The following is a 9,209-nucleotide window of genomic DNA, read 5'->3' on the forward strand; positions in this document are numbered from 1 at the left end:
TGTTTATATGCTATGTGTATGTATCTATATATATGTATATGTTTTATGTTGTAGTCACTTGGGAAATATAGTTTCTTAGATAGCAAATAAGCAAATCCCAAGATTTTTATCATTATCGTAGACTATAGTTATGATTTCACCTACCTCGAATAGTAGCAAGAGGACCTAGATGGTTTATCATATACTATATTTTGTTTAAACCTACCTCGTATAGTAGCAAAAGGACCTAGATGGTTTCTATCACATACTCAAAAGGACCTAGATGGTTTCTATCACATACTACGGTAAAGAGTCCTATGTTTTTAGATCATTAATATTGATATTGTAGTCCATTAATATGATATTGTAGTCCTACGGTAATGACCATTAATATTGTAGTCCTATGTTTTTAGACCATTAATATTGATATTGTAGTCCATTAATATGATATTGTAGTCCTACGGTAATGACCATTAATATTGTAGTCCTATGTTTTATGATTTACGTTTTTACGTCTTACGTTTTATGATTTATGTTTTTAGACTTATGATTTATGATATGTTTTTAGTATATTTTCTTTGCTGGGCATTAGGCTCATTCCTTTTTATTTTAGATGGTGTAGAAAAATAATCTTGGAAGGCGAGATGGATTCATGGCATCTTTGGCATGTGTATTGAGCGAGAACTAAATGATTGGACCGATGGGAAAGATCGAGGATGACGTTTATGTTTTCAAGTCTTTTTAATTATGTATTTATGATTTTCCGCATTTAGTATTTGAACAATTGATTAAAGGATTTGCTTTCCTTGTGATTTTATGTAATAACAATGGGATCCCGTATTTTGGATTTTCTAATAAAGTTCTATTATTTTATGTATGTATTCCAAAATAGTAGTTATGCTTAGTAGTTTGTAATGGTCCGAGCTCTTTAAGTTTTTCGAGTCATTACAGTTTCCAAGACATGAGTAAAAGTATTATGGATAAAAAGTTAACTGTAATAATTGGGTGAGATGGTTATATGAGGATCTCGGTATGATCCTAAGTATGAATTAGTTTTCCAGGTAAGGGATAGTCGTGGACTATAAGAGAGGATGGTGACTTCCGGGTTTGAAAGGAAAGGACTCAGTTGTGTTCACAAGATGCCTAGCTATTGTGGTAAGTAGAACTAGGGTTATGTCGGCTAGACCAAAGGGAAATTGGATTGGTTAGTGGGATTTCATATGGGTTTATAAGGATTCGCCAAGATTGCTATCACGACTAGGAAATTGAGTATGCTACTAAATTCAGGCAAGAATAGAACTGGTATCAGGGACATCATAAAGAATTACACTAGCTGAGCAAAAATAATTAAAGGTTTAGTCAAAGAAGTTATTTGACTTGAGGGTCTATCAGATGGAGCACCTCATCATGGGACACATCAACACCAGTTGTCAATAAAAAGGTCAAGTTTGCAATAATGTGTATTGCATATGGATAGCCAAATATAGTAATTGTTAAGAATAGATATCCATTGCCAAGAATAAAGGATTATTTGTCCGGTTGCAAAGTAGGGCAGTGCTCTTAGGAATTGATCATCGATCTGGTTATTACCAACTAAGGATCAAGGAAAAAGACATTTCAAGAATTACCTCTCGCACCAAGTAGGATATGATGGGTTGTTCTGGTGAAGGCTCTGGAACTGATCAATATTCCAGCGGCCCACGTAAACTCAACAGGTAGAGAATACAGGGATGATTTAGATAAGTCATCTCTAGCTTGATTGATAATGTTTTGGACTACTTCCGATTAAGAACATAACACAAGTAATACCTCTGTTGATACTACTGAGGTCGAGGAAGCGGGGATTACTGGTAAGATTCCAAAAGAGATAAAGTTTTGATTTTTTCAGAGAATATTCAAGGTCATGTTATGGGGAGTGATGGGATCATGTATGATATATATAGGATAGAAATTGTAAGGAAATTTCTAGAGGAACGCCTTAGGGATGAGAAGCACGGTGTGACCGGTAAGACACATTAGCAACTAATTGAAGCATCTTCGAGGACAGCCATACCATGACTGAAATCACGTAAGAACCTAAAGTTTGTCTGAATGGATAGTTGCGTACTGGATATTCAGAAGTTGGAATAAAGGTTGGTTAGCACGCCATGGTATTAGGATATACATGTGATGGATTGGTACTGGAGGACGGTGCAATGGACATTATCCTTGCTTAGAACATGGGATATTAGTTCGGTGCATCAAGATTTAGGGTGCGCCTGTGTGTAGACCAAAAAGGTAGTTGTTCGTGCTTCATGGTGGATAGAGGAATAAGAACATAGATGCTCTACATGGGACTTTAAGTTGATAGTAATGGACTACGGTAAAGTCAAGTGAGGTAACGACTGAAATTGGTGTGGAACCTGTGAATGGTGATTGGCAGGTATACCTATATAAAGAATGAAACACAGAAAGAAGATCTTGTAGGAATTTTTACAAATCCTACCACTTTGTTATGGATAGGTTAAATTATGGAGATTGGATGAGAGATCCGATGGATGCTGGTGTCAAGGGGTAGATTCGAGACAAGTCTTAGGTTACCCCCTTATAATTGTTGTATCCAGGAAGATCGAATAAGTGTTAGGGCCTAAAATTTGTATACTGGGAGGCGCACTGCCTAACATTTTAGTAAGTGAGAAATGATAAAGGAAATCTAGAATGGCTACTACGAATCTAGGGTATCCTAGAGTTAGTATGGAGGGATATAATTATGGTCTGTAAGGGTGAATCACCTCAGATTGCAGATGATGTGAGTGGATGAGAAAAGTTGTTACATAACATACTGGGTTAACACACTAGGGTGTGTGTGAGTGAGATATCAAAAGAGAGAGTGTGTACGAAAGGAGATCGTACGTCTCCACTAGACACCAAAATCAATACTGTCGAATTGAGACCCTTAGGTTCCCAGGTTTAGAAAAGGATCATAAAGGGAGATGAGTATAAGATTGGGATTTGTAATTAATGGTTACCTTTATACAAACTGATAACATAAGGGAATAACTCAAACTTGGAGTGTTTTACTTCGAATATGTGAGTTTTGGGAGCTTGAATAAATACGGTCCCTGGAGTGGATTGTCATGGTGATGAATACCGGTCGAAGGCTAGGGCAACTCTGAGTAAGATATTGTGAGACAGGGAATGAGAAGTACTTATTCCAGAAAAATGAAACCAGGGACAGGAAGTATCCTGGTTCAAAATTGGCTCAGAGGACTAGTGAAATTATTAAGGATCTTAGGGCAGGAGTGTCTGTGTTATTAAAAGGACATAAGAGTTCACAAATCTAAATATGAGAATGCAGAGTTTCAGGATTGGGGAATTTGTATTTCTCCGAGTATTATGAACTAACAAGGGTAAGATGGTTTGGAAAGGAAAGAGGGGTTTGACTCTAGATTTGATATATTTGGAAATTCTTGATAAAAGAGATAAAGTCATACATATTAAGTCTATCCTTCTTATGAATGTGTTACTAAGAAATGGCAAGGTAAAGGACCTGACTTTGGAGTTATTTTCATATTTGTGGGATTAGTATCGCGAGATGTTTGAATACATTTAGAGGACGAAATTTCTATAAGGAGGGGATAGTTGTAACGTCCCGAATTTTCTATTAAGGATGAGTGCCTTAATTACTATGCCAAGAGCGCATAATCGGGCCTATCTGTGGAATTAATTTAATATATGTGTGATTATGCAATGTTAATGATTCGTGTGGTAATATGACTAGATATGCATATTTATGCGTATCAAATATGTTTGTGGGCCCATTTCCGTAAATTAGGGCATATCTGTAATTTTTGACCTGTTGAGGGTATATTTGTATTATGTATGTATTGTGAGAGAGACCATAGTATTGTGGAGATATATTTGGGATGTTGGTCTGAGGTGATCCAAGTGAGCAAATTAGCGGAATAGTCTCAACGGCGTCAAATACCTGGCTCGGGGTGAGCCTAGGGCTATTTTGGGAACGTAGTACATATTCAGGGTTTACCGGGTAACGAGAAATTATTTAGTGATTATTTGGGTATGTCGAGAATAATTGAGAAATAATAGGGCTACTTGAGGATTAGCGGGAAAGGTGGCAAATGACTGTTTTGCCCTTGATGCAACTAAAGGATAAGGTTATGCTTAAGGGGTATTTTTGTCATTTGGCTAAGGGGATAAACTTAATACTTTATAACTTCTCAAAACTCTCTCTCATGTTCCTCTCCCCCCCCCCCCCCCTTCGCAAGTGGTTCCCAAACTTAGGGTTGTCTTTGGTGGGAATTGGGAGCTAGGCTCTGGGAATTAGAGGTTGTCAACTAAAGGATCAAGCTAAGGGAACTCGAATTCCAAGAGGTATCTCAATTCTCAAACTTTTAGTTTGTTGTTTTTGGTGTTTTGGTTAAGATCCTAGAGTTCTGAATTTAGAGGGTGTTTGATGAATGTTTTGTAGTAGTTTTGAATTGCTGGTGTAATTCTATGGTTGAAATGAGTTAGAGATCGAGTTTGGGGTGGATTGGGAAGGATTTTCTATTTTTGAAATCGCAGAAAATTCCGGGGTCGTGCCACAGCGCTGTTCTTGAGCGTCACAGCCCGCATTAACTTAGAGGCCTAAGGGGATTTGCTAAATCGCCTTAGGACTACAGCGTTGGGCAGGGCGCAGCGTGGCGCGTGTCTAGAGAAATTGAGGGCTTGGCTCTCAGACTTGTAGAGGGTTGAGGCTCTAATTTTGGGGGAGTCGCGACTCTAATTGAGGGCGTCGCAACACAAATAGAGGTCTTTTTCCATATTAGGGTTTTAAGCTCGGAAACTCAAACTTAGGGGCTCGGGAAGGATCCTACTATCAAGTTTAGTACAATTCGAGGTCCCAGAGGCTAGTTTATTATCCCGAAGGTTATTAATCAATTTAGATTGTGATGGTTTTGTAATATTGCATTGTGACTAGGTTGTAACGATAAAGCTCGGGTTTAGGGGATTGTGCTCGGGATGGAACTATATGGTCAACTCGGGACTCAATTGAGAAAACTGCCTATGCCCGTAGAGCTATCTGTGCATAAATTATGTATGGTTTTATGTGTAATTTTCTGTAACTATTACGTCATACACATGTTTGTGACAGAACATCAAAGGCAGGAAACTGCGAAGGCCGGGAACGGTGAAGGCCAGAAACAATGAAGGTTAGAAACGGCGAAGGCTGGAGATGGAAATGGCCGGGAGCTGTAAATCTCGGAATCGACATTAAGCATGTTTAGTGCAGGCTGCTAGGGCGAGACCCTTTAAGGGTATTGTACTCACTCGTTCGGTGAAGACCGTGAATTTGGTGTCTGGTAACGCACCTAGATCGGTGTAGGCCGTTGTTGTGCATTCTGGTAGAAGCTTGTAATTTTCTGTTGTGTTTGATTAATTAGGAAGTTGTTGAAATAAATTATTATATACTGTGCTGTGAAGTTTTCTTGCTGGGCTTCAAGTCACTGGTGCTCTATGGTGCAGGTAAGGGTGATGAAAAGACTGACCAAGCATGAGCTGGAGGGCATGGAGTAGCGTGTACAGGTTTGGCCTACCTGGCCGGCATGGAAGGGATTGTGTTTGAGGGACACATTGTAAATGTTCAATTTTGTCACTTAGGTCAACTGTACCAACATTTTTGGATTATAAATATATTTCAAAACAGTATTTTGGGATCCCAATTAACACTTTTATAATATTAATGAATGTTCGACCCTCAATACTTAATTTTCATTAAACAAGTCTTTATTTTTATTTAATCACATTTTTTAGTCTAATACCTCAATTAGTGAGCTAAGGTGCCTTTTTAAAATCACATGGTAACGACTCTAGGGTAGTAGAGCGTTACAGGATGAGTATGATGGGGTCAATTCTAGACTTCATGCAAATCTGAGGGAACGACAAGGTAGCTTGTGCAACTCACATTGTAAGAGATGACGCAAGGATATGGTGCGAAGTGCTCTCTCAGGCAAGAGATGTTAGGATTTGGAAAGAAGGTGGTGCTAAGAGAGAGGCTAGAAATAATGAAAGGAAAAGGAAATGACCATGTGGGGCATTCAAGTTAGGATAAAAAGACCAAAGATAATTAAGGAAACAACGACCTCGAGAAAGGAATGGGTAGGTACCCGGAGTGTGGAAAGTGCAAGTAGCACCATCAAGGAGAATGTCGGGAAAATGCATGTTACGACTGTGGTACGAGGGGCACATCATGAGGAATTGACCAAAAAGGAGTAAAAAATGTGCTAAGGAGCAACCTAAGAAGGACGACAAGTTGGTGTAAGCACGCATTTTCACTCTCACCAAGCCTCAGGTAAAAGAAAGCACTTACGTGGTCTCAGGTCGGATTTCTATTGTTGGAATTGATTGTCATTTTTTAATTGATTCTAGTGCCACTCATTCATTTGTTCTTAAGAGAATAGTACATAAATTTAATAGACCTTATGAAATGCATGCTAAGGGGTTTGGGACCATGTTACCTACCACGGAGGCATTAATATCTAGGAAGTGGATTAAAGCTTTGCCTTTGAGGATAGATAAAAGGGAACTATATGTAGATTTGATTGAGTTTTATATGACTGATTTTGATGTTATCCTTTGAATGGATTTGTTGATGAACTACAACGCTACTATTGATTGTAAGAAGAAAATGGGGATGTTCAAGCCAGACGAAGAGGAGTCTTTCACATTCATGGGGACAACAATGGGATTACGAATACCAATCATTTCAGCACTAGAGGCTGGAAAGATGTTATAGCATGGATGTATGGGATTCTTGGCTAGCACGGTCAACATGACAAAAAACTGGAATGCAGACACAAAAAGACACTAGAATAGTACGTGATTGCTTGGATGTATTTCTAGAGGATTTGCCAAGATTTCCACCACAACGAGAGATTGAATTTATGATTGAAATAACACAGGAAACAACACCAATCTCGAAAGCATCCTATAGAATGGCACCAAAAGAATTGAAAGAGTTAATAGTCCAGCTGCAGGAACTACTTGACCTAGGGTTCATTAGGCCATGTTACTCACTGTAGGGAGCACCTTTGTTTTTTGTAAAGAAGAAGGACGGATCAATGTAAATGTGCATTGATTATAAGGAGCTCAACAAAGTCCTAATCAAGAACAAGTACCATTTGCCAAGGATAGACGATTTCTTTGATCAACTCCAAGTGAAGGCAGTGTTCTCAAAGATAGACTTGAGATCGAGGTACCATCAGTTAAGGGTGAAGGAAGGGGATATTCCGAAGACCACATTCTGTACTGTTGATGCGATTCTTCGCCAACAGGTAATTAAGAAAATAAGAGGAAGGGATTAGTGCTTAACTATGAAACGAAATAGATGAATGATCTTTGTAAATGGACTGGTGACACAATCACGTTTTTTAGGTGGTTCAAAGGTTAAAATCCTTCTACTCTACCAGTCAATATTATTGCTATATGCTTGATATTTTTTTTACAGGGTATTTCCTTACACAATAAAATCCAACCCCTTGCAACTCCCAGGGTCTCCATATTTATAGGAGAGGGCACCTGGGAGTTGGTAAGAAGGTCATCCCATGACCTTCTTACCTATCATGTCAACTCTGTGACACTCATGATTAATTCCTAAAACCTGACACATGAAGTGTGGTCTAATCAATAGGTAAGGGGGATAATGGGCCGCACGGCCCAACCCAGTCGTGGGTGTCTGAATACTACATTCATGTTGCGTGTCCGAGAAGTCAGGGATATATCAGACAGGTGATGTCTGATATATGTATGTTTACCTTGCGTGGTTGACTTTATAAAACGTCACAGCCTCCAACCCTAGCTCGTACCACGAGCTGGATGCTTCCCTCGACCTGTGGCCTTCAGAGTCCAGACTCAGTCCTTAAGTAATCTTGGCGAACCTCTGGATACCCCGAGCGAACGAGGTAGGACCTGACGACAACAGCTCCGGTCATGGGGGATCCACGTGGCTGATATAGTTTAGGCCGTATCTCAGCTCGATAATAGCCCATTGGAAAATCAGGGCGTACATGTACTATGTACCATCATTATGAATTTCTGGTAATGTCTTTTGGACTTACCAATGCCCCTGCGAATTTTATGGATCTCATGAACAGAGTATTCAACGACTATTTGGATAAGTTCTTGATAGTATTCATAGATGATATTCTAATTTATTTGCGAGCTGAAGAGGAACACGAAGAACACTTAAGGTTGACATTGCAAAGGTTGAGGGAGCACCAGTTGTACGCAAAATTCAAGAAGTTTTGAATTTTGGCTAACACAAGTGGCATTCTTAGGACACATTGTTAGCAAGGATAGTATAAAGAATGACCCTGTAAGGATCAAAGTTATAAAAGACTAACCACAACCAAAGAATGCTTCGGAGGTGAGAAGTTTTCTTGGGTTGGTAGGGTATTACAGGAAATTTGTATAAGGGTTTTCAAGGATTTCCTCGCCATTGACAGAGTTGACCAGGAATGGCATAAATTTTGTATAGATTAAGGATTATTAGTAGAGCTTCAGCAGTTGAAGGATAGGCTTATTACGATACTTGTAATAAGTCTACCTACAGATAATGAAAAGTATGTAGTATATTATCACACGTTGAAACAAGGATTGGGTTGTGTATTGATGCAACCAGAGAAGATGATCACATATGCATCTAGACAAATGAAGGAGTATGAGTAGTGGTACCCAACTCATGACTCAGAAATGGCAGCAGTGGTGCTCGCATTGAATATATGGCGACACTATCTCTATGGGGAGAAATGTGAGTTTTAGACAGACCATAAGAGCTTAAAACACATATTTACCCAAAATGAGTTAAATATGAGGCAATGACGGTGGTTGGAATTATTCAAAGACTACGACTATAAAATATTGTATCATCCGAGAAGGTGAATGTGGTAGTCGATGCCCTAAGTTGAAGGAGCCAAGGGCAAGTATTGTCTATAAGAGATGTTTCTCCTAAATTGATGGAAGAAATAAAACGAGCGGGTATAGAGTTGATCATGGGAGATTAGGAAACATGAGTTTACATTCGACTCTGTTAGAAAGAATTAAAGAAGGACAAGATAAAGATCCGCAGATACAAAGGTATGAACATGGGATTCAAGATGGAAGTAACAAGGATTTCACCCTCACTTACATTGAGACAATGAGGTACACACTATAAGAAAAATCACTTTCAGGGGCGACATATTGTCGCCCCT

Source organism: Humulus lupulus, chromosome 6, assembly GCF_963169125.1.
Source record: "Humulus lupulus chromosome 6, drHumLupu1.1, whole genome shotgun sequence".
NCBI lineage: Eukaryota > Viridiplantae > Streptophyta > Magnoliopsida > Rosales > Cannabaceae > Humulus > Humulus lupulus.